Source organism: Diadema antillarum, unplaced genomic scaffold (genome assembly GCF_040938485.1).
Source record: "Diadema antillarum isolate AM-2024a unplaced genomic scaffold, OU_Dant_1.0 seq00000384_RagTag, whole genome shotgun sequence".
Taxonomy (NCBI): domain Eukaryota; kingdom Metazoa; phylum Echinodermata; class Echinoidea; order Diadematoida; family Diadematidae; genus Diadema; species Diadema antillarum.
The window spans coordinates 1,260,398-1,280,973 of record NW_027271382.1 but is presented as its reverse complement, the minus strand read 5'-3'; the positions used below and the strand labels follow the sequence as shown (position 1 = coordinate 1,280,973).

The window sequence follows — 20,576 nt, the reverse complement described above, 5'->3', positions numbered from 1 at the left end:
GAAGTTGACACGGGGAGGGTGTTGGAGGGGTAGCCCCTTCCCAGACGGCGGAGCTTTTGCATTTTTAGAATTGAAATAGAACAATCTGATGCACACTTCTTTGAAATACTCCGAATAATTGTCAGTCCCCAAATGTGTCGAGTCTTGTTAATCTGTGGGTAGGAACCGAGCGGGGGAAACATAGATCAAAGATGATGAGGGAGCTTTTGAATATATTTGAATTCAAGTGACAGATATCAAACATGCTTTTCGATGAAGTATTCTGAAATTTGTCAATCACTCAAGTTTGCCAAGTGTATGGTTGGAGACCCAACGGGGGAGGGTGTGGGAGGAGTATCCCCCTCTCACGCGACGGAGCTTTTGCATTTTAAGAATTGAAATTCAATAATTCATTGCACAATGAGTGAAATACCGTATATGGATACAGTACGGTCGATAGATAGTAAACACTGTAAAGGAATATCAGTGCTGCCAGAGCCCGGGGTGCGATTTTTTTTCCCTGGTGAAAAACAAACAAACAAACAAACATAATAATGAAAGAAAGATATTATTCAGAGGGGTGAAGGTTCAGGTGCGAGTTTCTTCACTTTGTCTCCCTCTACAAATTAGATATGTTAAGATCGCAACTGCTGATCTGTAAATTAACAAAAATGTCGGAAAAAAGAAACCAGTGGGACTCGAACCTGTCATCTACTGCTTTCCGGGCAGCGACACTACCACCAGGCTGTCCCTGAGTGCCGGCAGTGACATGATGAACATGGAACAAATACCCAAACTCCGAAATTCCGACATTGTTATGTAGTCCAAGGCGGACAAGGCATACTATAAATTAAAGAAATATATTATTCAGAGGGGTGAAGGTTCAGGTGCGAGTTTCTTCACTTTGTCTCCCTCTACAAATTAAATTTGTTAAGATCGCAACTGCTGATCTGTAAATTAACAAACATGTCGGAAAAAAGGAACCAGTGGGACTCGAATAATAATAATGATATTTAAAAAAAAACACACAATTATATTTAACGTCCGGCGTTGAGGTTGCTCGCAGACTGAAGTGGTAATCTTTATCTTTTTTTAAGGGTCTGAAGGGGGGTGAGTTCGCACCCAAGCGCACCCCCCCCCCCCCCTGACGCCCATGGTCATTATATACTAAGATTATTGAAACTTCCCTTGATCACGCCACAATCTAATCTGCATTAATTACTCTTTTTTGTATCAGTGTTGTGCTTTGATTCAGAATTCCTTCCTTGTTTTTTTTTCTACAATTCTTTTTCAGAGTGTAGAGCCCATACGTTTTGTACAATGTTTTATCAATGTTTATATTGTTTATCCTGACTATGCAGAAGAGTGATTTACAATTATCATTTTTTTAAAGAAAAAATGAATGAAACGTGAATCCCTCTTACCCAAAATAAACAAACAAACCAACAAACAAACAGAAAACGTGGCAATAACAGAAATTAGAAAATGGGGTATCCAGTTCTATCTTTAAGTAGTTTTAAGAACTGAAATAATACGCATATTGTCAGTGAGGGATATTGCAACCATTCACATACACTCACATGTCAAAGTCCTCCAAATGCTTCTATTATATAATTAGGCTATATAATATGCGAAGGGTATTTTGCTACACCTTAAAGAGAGAAACGGCAGATGGAACATCACTATAGCATTATCTAATAAATGGTCGTATAGAGACACGTGTTATGGTAAAGGAGATGGTATACCTCTGTACATTAAATCAAATTAAGACCGGATTTACATATTGATGGCACTGAAGACGCTTCCATTGAAATCAGAAATCGGGCAGTAAATCCCAAAATATTATTGAAGGTACAACGTTGTGTAGACCCCCTAATCATTACACAGGTTTGCTTTTAGATGATTTTTATGAATGTTTAGATATTGTTCACCGTGAAGAAAAAGAAGTGTATATATATTTGATGGGGGATTATAACATCAATTTATCAAAAATGCTGCTATCCTCGCAGCAGAATTTGTATTGTTTACCAATTTACCTACCTACCTTTTCCTCGGGCCGGCCATCTTTTCAAGCAATGCTTACAATGGCGGCCCTCTGCATTATCATTTCCTAAATATAATATTGTTATTGTAATCCCAGCTGCATAGACATGCATACTGTAATATCATTAATTTCCTTTTATATCATTGTTTATGCAAGTCAAACGACTCTGTTTCAAATATACTTTGTATATTTCCCATGTTCACGATTATTCAGTTTATGTACAATGTATATTAATTTGCAGAAAATAAAGTATCTATCAAACTAAAAAAAATACGGATGATAATACACTTTGAACTTTTTATGTTCATTATCATCTCAAGTATGCTTTTTATCCTCACATCAATAAGCCAAATATCAATCACATCAAAAACTTACGTTGACAATATTTTCTAATGGATTTGATAAAAGTTTCACAAATGGTATTTTGTGTAGTGAATTACCAATTTTTGTTAATTTATAATCAAATTGACTTGAAATTAAAATCAAATCGAAGCAATCATGAAATGCACGGAACAGAAACTCAACAAAATATTCAATTGTTGAATTTTGATCTTGCTGATAGGGATAAAATGCTTGGATGAGATTGATGTTACCAAAGCGTAATATATGTATATATATATATATATATATATTTGCATAAACTTCAGATTTGTTATGATAAAAATGTGCCTTCAAAGTCATGAATATTTTACGTCGATGTAGGGTAATTTGTCAATCAGTTGCAATAAAAATGTGCCTCTTGTAATGGTAAAACAAGTTAAAAAGAATAAGCATGAATCTGGATCACCAGATTCATAATACAATCTATATCCACTCCAGATAAGTTTCCACGAGCAAGTAATCAAAAGTCAATGTCATCAAAAAAAATGCCAAATACAGGAGATACAGAAACCAACTTACGTCTACCTGGAAAATTATTACTCCAATACTAGAGAAAAAAGATTAGAAATAAAATAAATTTGTTGAGAAAAACTGCAAATGATTGTTTAGGAAAGAATAGAACAAAGAGTAATGACACCTTTTTCATTAACGTAAAAAAAAGAAGAATAATCCAAATTCAATTGATAGCAAATGCTTTCAAAGACTATATTACAAATGTAGGTTCAATTTTGGCTGCTAACTCCACCACCACACATTTTACTGAATTTTGCCAATACTCTGCGAAAATTCTTTAATTCTCAACTCAACCAATGATTACAAAATAATAAATTTACTATCATAAACACTCGTAGTTAAACAACTTAAGTCAAGTAAATCCACGGGATTATACATCAGTGTATATTTATTGAAGAATATAATATGTAATTGCTACTCCTTCAAATCAAATCTTTATTTATCACTGTAAACGGGCAATTCTCATTATTCTCATAAATTTGCAAAAGTTATCCCAATTCCTAAAAAGAGAGAAAGAAAGAGGCATAGTAGAAAGAGGAGATGACAGATCGAGGGATGAAGCAATAAGCAATGATTATCATTTTCACATGGGTCATCAGAAAACTCTTACACTCGGATCACGGACCCCGAAATCTGGGGGCATCTGCGGTGTTTACCAAATACGGCAACAATTAGCGTGAAAATTAGCAGCATCTCACCTGAAATAAAATCTAAACCCAATAATGTCACACAAGAAAGTAGTGATCTAGTCTTTAAAACACTTTCTTTTATATTTACTTGTCAGCAATGCCCATGAAGTATCTGCTCAACTCAAAATAGTTGAAGTACTGCTCAATTTATATCCAAAGTAAACAGAAAGATAGTACAAAATTGCGTAACCAATGTCATATGTACGCTGCGCCTTACACGTCCCATCAAAGATCAAAGTAAGAAACAAAAAGAAAAAAAAAGAAAGAAAGAGAGAGACGGGGGGGGGGGATGGGGAGATGGGGAGAGCTAGGTATTTTACACTCGGAATGTACATACTTTGAAAGATGTTAATCCTAAATCTGTAAACAAGTAAACAGGACCAAGAAAATCCGGAACATAAGTATGTACTATCCGTGAAAGTTACGGGAAATAGAACTGCTCCGAACCTGGTTTGTATTGCCTCCATGTAATCTCTTTCAGGAGATTGGAGAGGGAGGGCCATTGCGGTATAGCAGATAAAGCTGTGGAGTCTAGTTCCGCAGGTCCAAGTCCGAATCCTTCCTGCGGAGCTTACATCCTTATTTGGCAAGGCAATTTACCCATATGGTCCTATTAAGAGTGTAGGTGCGTTAAAATACGAGGGATGTCACTCTCTAGGGCCCTCTAGAAGCGCAGTAATAATACTGACGCAGACAATAGTGGATAATGATATATATATATATATATATATATATATATATATATATATATATATATATATATTAGAGCGCCTTTTCCACTGGATACAAAGCGCTATGAGATGCCATCCCTGGTCGCCATGATTGCTATGATGATCATTGTAATCATAATCTTTGGTGCCAGTTTACTTTCACAACAATAATTATTATAATCTCATTATCTTCATCACTATCATTGTTGTTATCATTATCATCATATGTATGTATATATATTTTTTTTCAATAAAAAAAAAAATCACACATGCAATGGGAAGATGACAGAATTATCAAACTCTATTGGGCATTTTCATTGAACAGTGCTGTCACACTTACCAAATATACAGATATGAGTGATAATAACATCGAGTCACCAGTCTCCCAGAGACCTGCGCAAGCAAAAACCTCTCTGAACATTGCTGAAACTATCAAAATGAATTCAAGAGGATACTTAAATTGTGTTCTTGGAATTCATCATCAATTAGGATGCGCATCGTGAAACGCATTTTTGTTCATTTTGTCATTGTCTGTTTATGGATGTCGACTTGAACAGGAATTAGACTTGACCAAACTAAGGCTTAAGTACATTAAGATGATAGGTTTAGATCAAAATCAAATTAATTTTCCCTGTTTCATTTTGTCTTGAAATTGATGGGTTACTAGTACATTACGAAGTAGTAGTGCCACTTGAAAGAAATGTGGTTACGAGGGTGTTATAGTATGAATATTTATAAGGGAGTTACCCATTGCGCGTGCGCGCGACGGGCAGGGAGTGTGACGAGAGTCTTGAGAATCACGTACACTTTGATGCACCAACCCAAACGCGTTATCTCCACCGAAGCGAGTTTGTTTAGTTTACATGTAGTCCCACACATATTAACCCAGGAAGTAATTGGAGAGTGTAGCAAGCGCTATCGCTAGAACAGGAATATTATCGAGTAACAGCCGTAGAAAGCCCCGCAGGGTTATCCAAAAGGTAAGCTTTTCTCAGGTGAGATATTCTCAGGTTCACTGCAAGTACATGTATCGCCGAATAATGTAATCATGTCATGTATCGTACCATGCGCAAATAAGCATCAAGTTTTACATATTGTGAACAGTCGTGGTATTCCGCTCCTACAGAAACTCTGTCATACGATTACGTGTATGAACCGTACTAGTAGTCGCTCCGCATCAGGCACAGTGCATTGCACGGACGCGGAACTGCTAGTGCTACTGCTGCGGCTGTCATGATCGACGCTCTTTCGCAGCGCAGTTCACTCCCTTTGGCATGGCACTGGATGCGATGACTAGATCTACTCGCTAAACGTGGGTGTTGTAGAACCCCTCTATTTACTATCCTCAGTGCACGGTATGAGAGTTGTGAACATGGGAAATGGTTGGTGTAAAGATGGCAGTAATTTACTAGTAGTAGCCAAGATCATGAATGATTGACTCATTGAGGTGGACTAGAAATTATGCAATTATGCACGGCCTGGATTTCGATAGACCGGCTAGCTAGGTAGAGTCTTGGCTCCTCTAGCTAGTCTAGAGTTTTTAGTACTAAAATTTCTTTACTAGTGTTACCTCTTTAAATAAACAGTAAACAGGGCAGCAAAGACCAGTAAAGCTTCACAAAAAGTTTTTAACCTTCATGACCTCTTGCCAAACTAGATTTCTAGCTGGAAATTAGCAGGTAATTATAAGACGCGGTCCTCATTTTGGACCGCTATTTACCAGTTGTTGTGCACAGAATGGTGAACAGTCATCCTACATTTGTATGTGCAAGTGAAGTTGGTCATGATGTTCAGTCTACTGCAGCCAGATTACCAATGACTGGTGAGCTCATAGAGATATTTACATAATACTGTCGGCCTTGCCTCCAGACAGCGCTGTGCCATGATTGGTACAGCTACATGTACATGATTCTTATGGGTGATAATGTTGATGTGTGCAAATGAATGAAGTTGTATTACAGCACATACAAATCATGTGTGTACCAATCAAGGACGAGGTGTACCAATCATGGCACCAAAGAAGGTAACATAAAACCATTTTTTTGGGGGCAAAATTTCTTATATTATATTACATTATATTGACACACAATGTTCCAAAAGATACACTCCAGACTTCATCTATTTTGGAACTATACTATATCATAGCACAAAAACTGTTAAGTGTACCAAACTTGGGCATGTTACTCTAATTTTGAATTTACTTGTAAATAGTTAAAGGTAAGTTGTAACCCGCTCATGTTACCAGAATACTAGTGTAAAGAGATGAAGCAAAAAGGATGTCAGCTGTGATGACGTCATGTTTAGAATAGTTCCATCAAAATTGGGTCGATTTTCTTTATCGTCGATTTACTGGAGTTATCTTGATTTAGAGCAGTTTTCCTCCAAAACCACTCAGTTTTCTTTAAAATTGTGTGGTTAACCTACTTTTTGACGGCCGTTCCGTTCCCAGGCTTTTTGGGGGCCCCAGACGACGGGAAAGACAAATATTCATCTCTAAGGGAGAGCCGCCTCTTATACGCACCAATATGCTAATTTATATGACGCAAAACCGGTATTCTGTGATTTTCGATCGTTAGAATCTCTTTTCAGTTATCCTTGTTTTTTTTCCACTGTAAAGTTTGAATTTCATATTTTCCTGACACACTATAACTGAGACATCAGTGGTCATACTACTATTAATGATTAATGATTAAAGTGAAAAAAAACCTGCACCAAGGTTCGACCTCCCATGCCAAAATTTGAGTTCGACTGCATGCAAAAGCATTGGTTTTACATGTTGCCAGCGATCAAATTTTGAACAGCGTTAATCCATTATGGTCGAATTATGAGCAGTTATGTTTAATATTTAAATGCATGACTGTTGTCTGTCATGTACATTTTATCCTAGATTTTGTCGGCCGTGTTCAACTTTGAGTGCTCAGAAGTGAACTGAACCATACTGAACTGAACTGTCTGCTGTACTGTATTATCAATCATGCTAGATTGGGAGTGTTTGAGTGCTTGTGCTCTGTGGTTAAGGAGAAAATGTACATCATGAGTAATTTTTGGACTTGAGTCAGAAGGGTCACACATTAAGAAGCAACAGGGTCATGCACCTTATGATGTGCTTACACTACATACTACAGTCAACTACAGATGTCCCAATCGAAGAGAATCAACTCTTTGCATTTATTATGACACAGTGCGTGCTGTGCAAATGCTTCTTATGGCAACTTCTGGCCTAGTATGATATGCTTTTGGACCTCTTTGCATTTGACTCTTGAGCACACTGTGGCACAGTATGGTACATTACACTTTTGGAGCACATCCGGAAATGGTCCACTTTTGGCATGGTATGGTACACTTTGGGAGTGTTCGTATCAAGTGCTCCTCGGCTCTGGCATGGGTATGGAACAGTACGCTTCAGAAGGGCACTTGAACACACCCCTGCAGGCCCTGGCCTAGTCAGGTGTGCGCTTACCATGTGTGACAGTCTCAATTAAATTGTTTTTTATGGTCTGGTCACAATGAGCAAGCTACGATGTATGCATCAAAGTGATGCTTCCAGCTAACTTCCAGCAGGAATTGGCTTTTTCATTATTATACACTTACATGTTATTGCAGATGCAAGGTCATATCTATTATCTGTTTTCTTTTTCCCTATTTACGTGGGTCATGGTGATCAATTGAATTGAAGCTGTCAATCAAAGTGATTCTTCTGGCATGAATTTACTTTTTCATGATTATAATTATGGTCACACACAGACTAGTGTAATTACCGGCTCATAGTGTACAGTATACAGTTTATTTTCTTTTTCTGTATTCCTAAAATCAAATGCATTTCCTATTGTTAATGTTTACATAAATATTAGTATACGCCTACTGCTATTTCATATTATATGGCAAACTATTTCATGAAAAGATAGTCAGCAAGCACAGTAGGGTAGAATAAATTAGGGACTTTCTCTTTCCATAGATTGTTTGCACTGATTTTACAGATTTTACAAATACACCCTTTGTCTACAATTCCAAATCACTTTCTCTTGTGCACCATAATACTAATACAGGAACTTATTGTAGGACCTACACCATAATGGAATGCTTTGGTTGTTCCGCAGTACAATTCTGCATTAAATACACACACATGCTTCACCAGGAAGATGTAATGTGTGCAAAGTTTTTGGCTCTTTGTTTGTTTGATGTTTTTTAACGGTCTTTCAACCCAACAGGAAACAACTCTTGTGGTCGAAAATATTGAATGACAAATTCCTTGATTTTGAAGGGGTCAATATGATACTGTGTAGAATTACAGAATTACAATGTATAGTATGTGTGGGTTGTACAATGTACATTGCAGCTTTCATTTCATCTACCATCCCCTTAGCCCTTTTGAAAGTATTAATTTCATTACTGACCTTACAGCATTTGAATATTTCCCTGATATGTATTGACGGTAGGCCAATAGATAGGGTTATTGTTTACGTGCTGTGTATTGGAGATCCTTTTGTATTATTTTGATCATTTTCTATAGAGAACATGTGTACATATATATGTTAGGAACTTAACAACTTTGATAATTTGCATCTAGAGTATATTTTAACATTACAGTATATATGAAGGCTTTAATCTGTACCTAAAGTAATGAACCAGTAGTCTAAGATCTGCCAAGTTACAGTCAAATATTATAGCTCTGAGGAAATGTTATAACACTGCAATTTTCCTTGTGATCAGTGTGAATTTGATGGATCATTCTTTTTCTTGAATGTAAACTATGTGCTTTCCATTGTCATCGGCAAACATCTTTGTGAAAAAGGACATTCCTGTCCTAGTTTTAAGATTAATGCTTGATTACCAGTAGTATTTCTATAAATCCCCTTTTACCCACAAGTGAAGTGTCCTGCCCCTTTTGTAAAGGAGAGAAGCAGGAGATTAGCAAAATGCCAGTCTTCTATGACCTTCAGCCTCTGAAACTTCTTTAAAGTTAAATGTAGCATTATTTGGTAAATATATTTCTTTAGTGTCATGTTATAGGGGAATTTTTCATGTCAGTTATGTTTACTATCAGACAATATACTGGTATTGTACAGTGTTACATTGTATGTCAGCATGCTTACTTGTATAGTGTTGTATGAATGGCAGTGTTGGGCATAGCTTACGCTATCCACCATTTTCTGAGAAGTATTTGTGGTTCTGTCTGCAAGTAGACATCACTACTAAATGGGACTCTCTCTATCTGTCTGTTCGCTTGACAGAGCAAATTTGCTGGCTGAAACTTATAACTTATTTTTATAGTTTCCACCTCTGCATTCCTGTTTTGATGTCAACGATCATGCAGGCGTAAACAAGTCTTGTGTGTAGTTTCAGGGGTGATGTTGGTCAAGCACGATACATTCTCATTCTGAGGGTTGTGAAGTATGAGTTGTGGGGACACAATATGTGTGGGGGGGGGGGGGGTAAGAAAACTTCGCAAACTGGTTCAGTAGACAGTTACACAGTGTCAACATGACCTGAGGGAGTCCGTTACCTCTGCCTGACTGTCTAACCATTGATGGGGCTGCTCCCGGAGTTTTGCCTTCTTAAAAAACTTTTGTTAGGATTAGGGGTAACAATGGTTCCCCTTTTCTGGCCTTGATCGTACTCTCTCCTTTTCATACTCTAAATACAAAGCAAACCAGTGCTTTCTCCTGTTATACTTCCCACCCAAGGTCACTCTCCCTGTAGGGCCCTTGTGCCATTGTGTGCCACCTCCTGATCAACGATTACTAAGAGTGGCCTGCTTTAGTGAATGGGGGAAAGGAAGTAGTTAAAAGTGGAGAAAAATGAAATCAAATTGCATGCCCTGGGCCTTTGCTTGCCTAGCCATGGTAGCTCCATGCCTAGACCAAGCACACCACAATTTGTTTGCCTCTATCCGTCAAATAGCTTGCATATCATTGCAGATGTATATTATCATCCTACTTGGAATGTCCATTCCTATGTAGGAATTTAATTTAAGCCACAATGTTTTCATTTGTGTCACATACGTGTATTTAATGGCAAATAAAATATAGCTTCCTACTGGTAGGCCTACTTGCTTGTGGTCATTTTTATACCAAGACATTAAAAAGGTCTTAGTGTTTTTGTAAAATGCATACCATTTTAATACTTCCATAACTCTCTGAAACTTGTGTTGTGCATGTACATTGTATGGACGCACATCATAGTTTAGCCCTACAGTTGTACTTGTAAGCAAATCATCAAAATTTTAAGCATCGAGTTAATCTTCAAATGATGATAACTTGAGTAGAAATTCTTAGAGTGAGAATTAATTTGTACTATGAATTTTTGCTCTATGACATCCATATAGCAACATGGATGTCATACACTTGTATATAATCAAGATCAAATGAATTGTGTGTGCAGTTTGTGCATCATTTCAGCACAACCGGTTCTGTGGTGCTGCATGGATTTTGCAACGTGACAAGCTCTATGTGGTGATCTTGTATGAATCATAGAAGCACATGTGTTGTGCCTGTGGATGTGGCAGGATTTCAAGAGACACAGGGAAACAGATTCTTCGCCAACTTGGCAAGTGTGGGCCTGCCTTGGGTATTGTTTTAGTCATTGAAAGTGCCGGTAGTTTTAAGAGACTGGGAAGCCCCTAGATCCAAGGCCTATCATCAGTACGTCATTATGTTCATGCTCGGCACAGTGCAAATAAAAGAGAACACATTGTACGTTCAGAAGCTTCATGTACACCATCCCAATCTGCCCACCCTCAACCCCCTCCTATCCCCCCCCAAAAAAAAAAAACAAAAACAAAAACAAAAACAAAAACAAAAACAAAACAAAAACAAAACCCAACAACAAGAACCCAAACATAAAGAAAAAAATGCCAAGTACATTGAGTACAATTATGTTATCACTAAAATCCGCTGAAGACTAGTCCTGCGTATACTCGGGCAGATGTCAATGGGATATGCATTTTGTAGCAAAATCAGCTCGTCCGCAATGGGTAAATAACAGTCTCAGAGTGGCCATGAATGACCAAGTCTGTCACCTGTTATAACTCCCCTCTTTTTCTCCCTGAATGTCCTTTATAGTGTGTCCTGTCGCGATGAATGTATGTGTACCGATACGGCTGTGTGAGACTAATGTGCGGAAATGGATGGGGAGAGGGATTGGGATGTCGTGTCTTGGGTGCCATGATACCTAGTCATAGTGTGATCATGGAGCTACATGTAAAGTACAGTTGTAGCTCCATGGTGCAATTTTGGTGACAACCCTTTATTAAGACAGCAGTGAAGGATTCTGTCAATGTGCTGTGGTAGGCCCGCTACGTGCAGACTTGATGAATACCTACAGTACATCTGTACAATGTACGGTGGAAGTGTGTACCCAAGGTAAATGTATGTAGTTTCAAAATGTGTGTCAGATAAGAGCAGTCAAGGAAAACAAAACACTTTATTGTGAACTCTGCACTTTGCATCCATCCAATTCAGACTTGTACATTGTACCTCCTTCAGAAGCTCTCTCATTTTCAATCCATGGGATGCTGTATCTGTAGAGTTGTTCATTGGCACTTCAGCATGGGGATATCATACAAAAGCTGGCCTGACTTGGGTACAATGGACAGTATATTTGTGAATCCCTGTAATGAATTGTGTACAACTTTATCACTGTTCTCTATGTATCAAAGTACACATGGGGCAAAGAATCTCAAAGATAATATAAAGTTTGGTGCCTCAAAAGTTTCCCTGAGTTTCCTTGTCTTAGTTTGTGTTTCAGGTTAAAGTACCTTTCATATAACTAATACTGTGAGACTTACTCACCCCAAAGTGCTCTAATGTCTTAGTAATCATGCAATAATGGTTTCGTACCAGAGCAGAGCGGGCTCTGAAAAATTCGAACGAGCCGTTAATTTGACTCGAAGCAGTACCGCGAGAATCAATATACACGTATTGTACAAAACCATTATTGCATGATTACTAAGACATGAGAGCACTTTGGGGCGAGTAAGTCTCACAGTGTTAGTTATATGAAAGGTACTCTAACCTGAAACACAAACTAAGACAAGGAAACTCAGGGAAACTTTTGAGGTACGGTACCAAAACTTTCTTTTATCTTGAACTGTCCATTGAGCCTATACTTCAGTGCACATATTTGCTGATGGGCAATTTATTTTTATGCCTTCACAAGTTATGGTTTTTAATGTACCCCCAGTGGGCAATGAATGAAGATCAATTCAAAAGGGCCACCCTCTATCCCTACTCTTCCGGGTCATCGTCTTGGCATCAGTTTTAAAAGGGTGTACAGAAAAGGTGTATACATCATGCATTTTAGACAAACAGTGTACAGCTGTACAAATATATTATATATATTTTGTCAAAATGTCACTGATGTCATCCTCACAGTGAGTCACTAATACATCACATTCAATTCCTATATACATATTCATGTATTATCAGGATTTTTTATGCTTCCCAGGATTGCAAAGCTACAAAGTCATCCCAAGAGTCAACCAGTTGAGTCAGCCATGGCATTTGAGTCCCCCCACGCCTCCTCCCCCCCCCAAAAAAAAAACAAAAACAAAAACCACACTTTCAAAGGTGTAAATCTGTAGTGTTACCATTTCTTTTGAACACAATCAAAATTATGTATCATCACAATATCCTTAGACAAAATGTCAGCAAAGAATGAAGATTTTTTGTTAAATCCGGTGATTATATATCATATCAAGTGGTCATCATAATCCTAACCTTTTGGAAGAATGCACAATATGCACAAAGGTATTATAAATGTAAGAACAAAAACAAAATCAACAAGTCTATAAAACCTGTAAATTCTAGCAAGACAGAAATGGAGATGCAGGGACCATTTTGATATCAGTTTGCTAACTTTGATGTGTTTAGTTTCTAGAAATACGGGTTCTGTAGCTGCTGTTCTGCTGTGAGTGTGCGATTGTGACTCTGCAGGCTTATCTATTTCTCCCCCGATGAGCACATTTGTTGAGGATCACATCTTTGCAAAGAATGCTCTCCCTCTAGATGGCTTGCGACCCAAATTTATAAAATGCACTGTGTTCGTTCGGCTCTTTCTTCCCAGACAGAAGTTGGTACATTGTACATGTCTTTGTCATGGTAAATTTCAATACTTTCACTTAATTCCTGGAAAAAAAGTTAACTAAATATTATAAATCTTATTGTTTGTTGCTAGTTCAAATATTTGTTTTTATGTGTAGGAGAAACTGACACTGGAGTACATCTTACAGTTTGTAACTGCCATGAGTCAAATGCCAAGGTGTTGACGTGCTAAGCCTTTAAGTGCATATAACTGGACAGAATGCAAGCACAATAGGTCTGTAAATCTTTTCAAATGTCTCTTGTCCCTAATCTGGCGGGAGAACAAATGCTTTCTGCTGGCAAGGAACTGTGATTTTTGTCTTGTGTGCAACACGTTCCATTGGCAGGCAGTCAAAACCAGCCTTTGTCGGGATTTTTATAGATTACTCAGCCAGCTTTTTGAAGTTGGAGGCAAAGAAAGCTTTCATCTGATGAATACCAGTGATCTGTCGAGTTGGAAAGCAATGGACGCCCTTCAACAAGACAATCCAACAAGATAATGTGTCACAAACGGGGTTTTCAAGAGCGAGTCACATCGTGTGTAACCAAGCGTGTATGTAAAGCAGCTCCTTTTCACTGAGCAAGGAGCAATTTGGGGTTTTCTGCATCGGTTGACTTTTGAAAATTTGATTTGTCTTGTATGTTTTCTCTTATGCATGGTTCAATGATATCTAGGGTAGGGTTGGGGTTTTCTCTCAAGCAAGCTGTTTAATTGCCTTTGCGCTGTGCAAGGAGATCTGTGGGGTTTTTAAAGTTTTATTTTAAAGGACAAGTTTACCTTCATATACATGTGAATTTAGAAAATGAAGCAATATTGATAGAATGCATCAGTGAAAGATTGAGGAAAATAGGACATTCTGTTCAAAAGGTATTAATTTTTAAAGTTTTATAGCAAGGAGCTGCGTGTTTTGGTTGTGAAGACAAATTTGAAAGGCTCATGAGAACACAAATTCTTACCTCACCAATACCTGATTTTCCCTATTACAACGATGTAAGTCAAAGAATAATGGGTAAAGACTACATGTGGTAATTGTTTCTGTTTGCGGTGCCATTAGTTACTCAGCCCATCCCATCCATAAACAGTGCCCATATAAGTACAGCCAGTATTATTCATCCCTCTCCATTCACATTCTCCCAGTTAGGGGATGGGGGTGGGGGTTGGGGGGGGGGGGGGTGGGGGGAAGGGATGGATGCTGCGCACAAGCTGGCCAGAGTACAGTACCAGGCATTTTGACTTGTCTTTCGCATTCACTTACTGACCGCATTCACCGGTGGAGTCAGAATCAGAAAAACAGACAAGTCATTCCAGCGGCCGTCTGCTCGGCGTATTGTGCGATCAGCCTGGTATTTATAGATGCCTGATGGTATTTATTTTGAAATCACCAGCCGTGTAATGCGGACTAGGGTTGAGACTCAGTGAGCAAATTTTGTCTGATTAAAAATTTTCCAAGTTGCAAACAAGGAACTGTGTTGAGATAGAGTGTTATTGTGTCCTGGGATTATAAAGCAGCAAATATAATAATATCAGACAGCCTGTGACAGGAGTGTAATTATGAAAGTAGAATTATTACCTCCCTCCTTCCAAACAAACTAACAAACAACAGTAGCAATCAAACAAAATATAAAGGAACAAGTATTGTAAATAAAAAATGAACAGAGATAATTCATTGAAATATCAAATCAGACAATTTCTGTGGTGCATTTAAACATGCCATGTATCCATCTCATTGCATCAACAGTGGTATTGCATACATTGAACATGGTAATTGTGTAAAGGTTTAAGCAGCTTCATCCCACCCCCCCCTTCCCCCTCCCCAGCAATTTCCTTGATAGGATTGGAAAACTATACTTTTATTTTATGACGTACAAACATATTTTGTAGCCTAAAAGTGAAAGAAAAAACTTAATAATTTGTATTTCATCAGCTTTTGCTCCCAGACAACTGAATCATTGTGATTATGTTTACACTGTACATTGGGTCTTTGATTTAGCTGGAATATTATACTGTATACGCTATAATTTTCGCGTACATAAATTTTCGCGAATTGCCGCTGTCACACATTTTCGCGAGTGTTTAAATTCGCGAGTGGGGGACCAGAGAAAATATGAAGTGGCAAAGAAAGTGTGAATTTTCAACTTACTAGCAAATAAGAATGATACTAGTTACACACTGCATGAAAAAGACTTACCAAACTCTGCGAAATAGTAAGTTAGAATTCAACATTTTTGAAGAGGTTAAGTCCATCGCGCTAGATTTCTGACGAGTGGTCCCCTTGCGATAATGGATTGGCTCTCTAACACTTACAGTATTCGTAAGTAGACGTGGACGTGCGTAAACAAGCTTAGCCAGTATGGTCTGTTCGGTAAGCCGTGACATGGTATACTAGTACTGAAATGTAAGGCAAGGGATTCATTTTGGAAGGTAATATTTTCGCGTGTTGTTAATTTCGCGAATAGCTCCCGACTCGCGAAATTCGCGAAAATAAAACCCCCGCGAAATATATAGCGTATACAGTACTGGTAATAGTATTCTCTTGTCTCATACATGGATGTATGCATGTGCACTGCAATATGTATAAGATAATTGTACAGCCTACAGCATTGTAGTTTATGTAATACACTGTAGTGCTGGTTGCAAACTTGAATTCATTGCCAATTTATAACCTTTGAGTGCAGACTTGTTACATTTGTATTTACCATTATCATATTTTCCCTGGCTATCCTTTGCCATGCTAAGTGATTAAAAAGCATGCACTCAAATGAAGCTCCTTCCCTTCAATTAATCTTTGCGTAATACTGTCTAATATGCACGATACCTGGTATGACATGTATAAGTTGTATGAAATTTCGGCATTACGCAGTGCGTATTGTCATGATCTCGTCAGCAACATTGTATGTATAATGTTACTGGTGCAATGTATCTACAGAATGCCATGTGTGTGTAATAAGAGTACAGGTCTGCTGTAGATATGTTCACCGTCTGTCTCATTCTGGTGACCCGGAAAGAAGGGCACACATTCTCATGACTTTAACTACACTCTTATGATGGGTTGGTTGAAATGGGCACGACATTGTACTGTGCTGTATGTGCAGGGTACGCTGCGTTGTCATTCTTGTAATGTGTTGGGTGCAGTCTTCATTGTAACTGCAATTGACTGTGGCACCCGCGGTATTTTATATCTAGATCTTGATACGCTTAATCGTGCAATGGATAATTAGTGATAACATTCTGAACTAGCAATTCAGACACTGCACAGCATAGAATCTTTTTATTCTATCATTGAATCGCATGTATATAAATGAATACTGTGTGTGTGTTTGTGTTTTATAATCTTACACACTTTTGTAATTATCAAGTCTAATGAAGCTTGACTGTTCAGGGGAACGTTGATAGCAAATTAGAACACCATCAAAACAAAATGAAAGAATTCAGATCAAAGTTTACCTTTGAAGATAGGAAACAATAGGGCTACAAAAGCAGTATTAGTTACAAAATTTAGTGTATGAATGATGTTTCTTGACACAATTACATGTTGGCAGTATTTTCTAACCCTATTTTTTTTATGGTTATTGTTGTTGTTTGATGCCTTTGTACAGTAGATTAGCTACAATGTACAATTGTATGTCTTCATTTACATAAAGTATGCGTTGGTCAAAACATGCCGGACTGGTCTGCATTATCAAGGAGGAATGAACTTGACAGGCATTTCTATGTTTGTTTTGTGCTCCCGATTCTCTACTTCTTGGCCTGATATTTGTTTTCAAAGTCACCCGTGTGTGAAGGGAGTAAGAAGTGTGCTGCATCACAATTTGATCTGCTAGCAATGTTGACATTGCGGTGGCTGAAATACTGTAAATGCTGCTCACATCCAAGGTTGCCAATACTTGTGCAGTCTGGCTGTCCTCCACGCCACACAAAGTCAAACGCAAAATTGTAATATATCACATTATCAAGTACAGCTATGGCTTTTGAGCACGATCATTACGAAGACATTCATCCTCATAGAAATCATTTGTGAGCACCTTCCCTTCTTCTCCAGTGGCTGACCTCCACAAAAGTTTATCCTTGCATTGCAGCAGATAGTATACTGATCATGTAGCGGCCCACTCTAAAGGAAGTCATCTTTCTCAATAATTAATAAACAGATATTTGATGTAATGTTTTCATATCTTTGGTTAGGCTACGAGTGAAGTGATCATGAAATTGCTCTGATAAATATTTCTGTGTGATTGGGAGGCGAGGGTGATGATAGAGCGTTCTTGATGAGTCATTCTGTCGGAATGAGGTCGTCAAGGAGTTTTTCTGTGTTTGCCAGAGCGTATCCTCCAACACGTTTTGCTCTAAAATGGATGTTTATAGCTTTTAAAGCTTGGGTATTATAGTGATGAATTGTCGGTGAATTGCTTGGAAGGTGCTGGATGTTGTTTAACAATGCTCTCACCGGAAGACATTGTAGAATGTATGATGTATGATCTTACTGGATTCTGCAGAAGGCACTTCAGTTTCCATTATTCTACACACTTTTTTTTTTCTTTCTGAGTAAATTGCTTTTGAAGTTTACAGTCTGAAGCAAGTTTTGTAACAAGTCTCCTGTGATGATGAGGAAATTAATCATGGGGCATCATAAAAAATGTTGCCCGTAGTATATTTATCACGTTGTTTATAACAGTAATTAACAATTGAGGAAGTTTCTGTGCAAAATGTATTTATGCCCCCCCCCCCCCCCCAACTGGACTGGGACCTTTAATTGCTGTTACTGTTAAGATGCCGTCACTCCCGCGATGCGCCATCTTGAGTTACGCAGGGCTGCATTTAATTACATAGGATAATGAATCATCGTATTCTCGCACGTTACATTCTGGATGAAGGCCACCATGATGGCACCTACATTTGTACACTGTATCAGACGCATCAGCGTCGAGCTTGAACTCTTCTTACCCACCAGAAAGGGAAATACGTCGGTACTTGCCATGAATCAACCCCCTTTGCTAGAGCCCCTGTGACATTCTGTGCACCGGGCACACATTACATTGCCATCAATGCATGAGAACCAGTCAGGTTATTTGTAACCAGCTTCATGTACATGTACACCATACTGTATGTATTTCAATTTAGTCTAGCTGTTAAAACAACATTTAGATACTACTTTTTATATAAATTTGTTTTCACAATTTGAAAGCAAGTTACACTTTGAAAGATGGAAACTCAAACTCTAGACTATACTGAAACTTTCATTATGAATGGTTGCTAACTGAATTATGAGAAAATTACTACTGAGCATTCAAAACATTACCCTGTTACAGGTATTTTTATTCTTTAGACAGTGATCCAGACATGGAATTCCTGATGAAGGGAAGGGAGGGGGAAAACATGCACTTGTACATGTACCTCTGCTTTATACATGGTTACCATTCCAAAAATTGATCATCTCTCTAAGCTTTTGGTCCAAATTAAGTGAGATATTGGTACTTTCAATACATTGCAAATGTGCTTGTCATGGTGCATTAGGGGCATAATGTAATTCTCAACCTCTTTGTTGTGCGACGTGCATTGAGGCAGCTCAAGTTTACATAGGTCTTGTAAATTTGTGAATTTCGGCCTTTGACTTTCAATATAAACATTTCATACCTCTCACAACAGAATGACGGCATTCACAAGAGAAATACTTGCCAGTGTATGCATCTTTAAAAGGCTTAGATAACATGAACATGTACAAAAGTGTATATTGATTGGGAGATTGCATACCAACTTCACAGAGTTCACTCAGAATAAAAGTAACTTTAAAACAACTTGCTGTCAGTATATACACAAATGTACAGGCAGTGTAACAGGGAAAAATTTGACCCTGAATTTATCAAATTTCACTTGTTCAAAATGATAAAGTTTGAGAAGGTCTACCGGATGTGGATTTTTGATAGACTTGTGATAAGAATACACATTGTGTGTACTCATCTACATCATGGAGCTACAGAGCTACATGTAGTCTCTTACAACCAGTGTGATGATGCAGAGAGTCGTCTCATCTCCCTGAATGATGTGAACCTTTGAGGGGATTGGCTCAGATGCCAAGTACCATCAGCGCCCAATTACACATTGCATAGTATCATCTTGCAAAACTTATACAACATCAAAGGTCGGACTAATTGGACCCGCACGCGGGCTGTGCACAGGATTCGACATCATCCTAGACTTACAGTACACACATCCCTGCACCTGACTCTTGGCTCTGTTCATTATGATCCTGATTGCTAATTGATCACATGATAATGCATTGGTTGATGAAAAAAGGGCGGGGGGGGGGGGGGGGGGGGGGAGGATGGAGAAGATAGGGCAGTGAGTGTACGCTCTCTTTGCTCATGGGAATTAATCTAGTTACATAATTAGATGAGATGAGATCCGGGTTGAGCCGGGATGGAGCCAGGACGGAGCATGACGAGCCAATGCATGGCAGGGCTTGGCTCCTCAAGGGCGAGAAACTCGCTTCTCGATGGTGAGGTACAAATGTACTGCTGAGCGGGCAGAGCCCATGTGTTTGGAAGCCTAAAGGTGCCGCCGAAAAGACAAGATAATGTTCATGCCTCTCTGGGTGTGAGAAGACGAGTTGTGAGATCTCGTCTCCTCGACATCTCATGTCCAAGAAGATAAGAAAGTGTGATGAAAGATCTTGTCTTCAGGTCCAAGAAGACAAAAAAGTTTGATATAAGATCTTGTCTTTTAAATTTCTCGCATCTGCGAAGGCAAGAAAATGAGATCTCATTGTATCCTGTCTCTTCACTTTCTTGAATCCGAGAAGTCAAGAAGACTAGATCTTGGATCTTGCCTTATTGCCTTCTTGATCCCGAGAAGGTGAAGAATTGTCTTGTTAGTGGCAGTTTTGCTGCACAAGCTTCCATGTACCCTGTGCATGACTCCACTTGAGCTGGAAAGCAGAACATTGAAGTTCCCTTCCCTTCAAGGCAGTGGAGAGTGATAGTTGCAGTGTATATAAATCATTTTATGAATAATGTACAGTTTGATGTGAAACTGAGACAAAGCATCCATAAATCTACATGTACTTTTCATCATGCCAGGCTCTGTAGCATACTCCTTTAGGTAATAGAGCTTATTTTCTTTGTTTGTTATTTAGGCCTATGTATTTCTTTTTATGAAGGTGGTTGGGTTCTATACTGGTGCTTTTAA

At 38.4% G+C, this 20,576-nt stretch overlaps 1 protein-coding gene across 1 annotated transcript in view; it reads left to right on the top strand.

Annotated features, from left to right (window-relative positions):
* The first annotated feature begins 5,133 nt into the window (after positions 1–5,133).
* Positions 5,134–20,576, top strand: part of LOC139731760 (talin-1-like) — a 181,785-nt gene continuing 166,342 nt past the window's right edge. The window contains exon 1 of the mRNA XM_071642640.1: positions 5,134–5,296. The gene's annotated coding sequence lies outside the window, so the exon portion shown is untranslated. The remainder of the gene's footprint in view (positions 5,297–20,576) is intronic.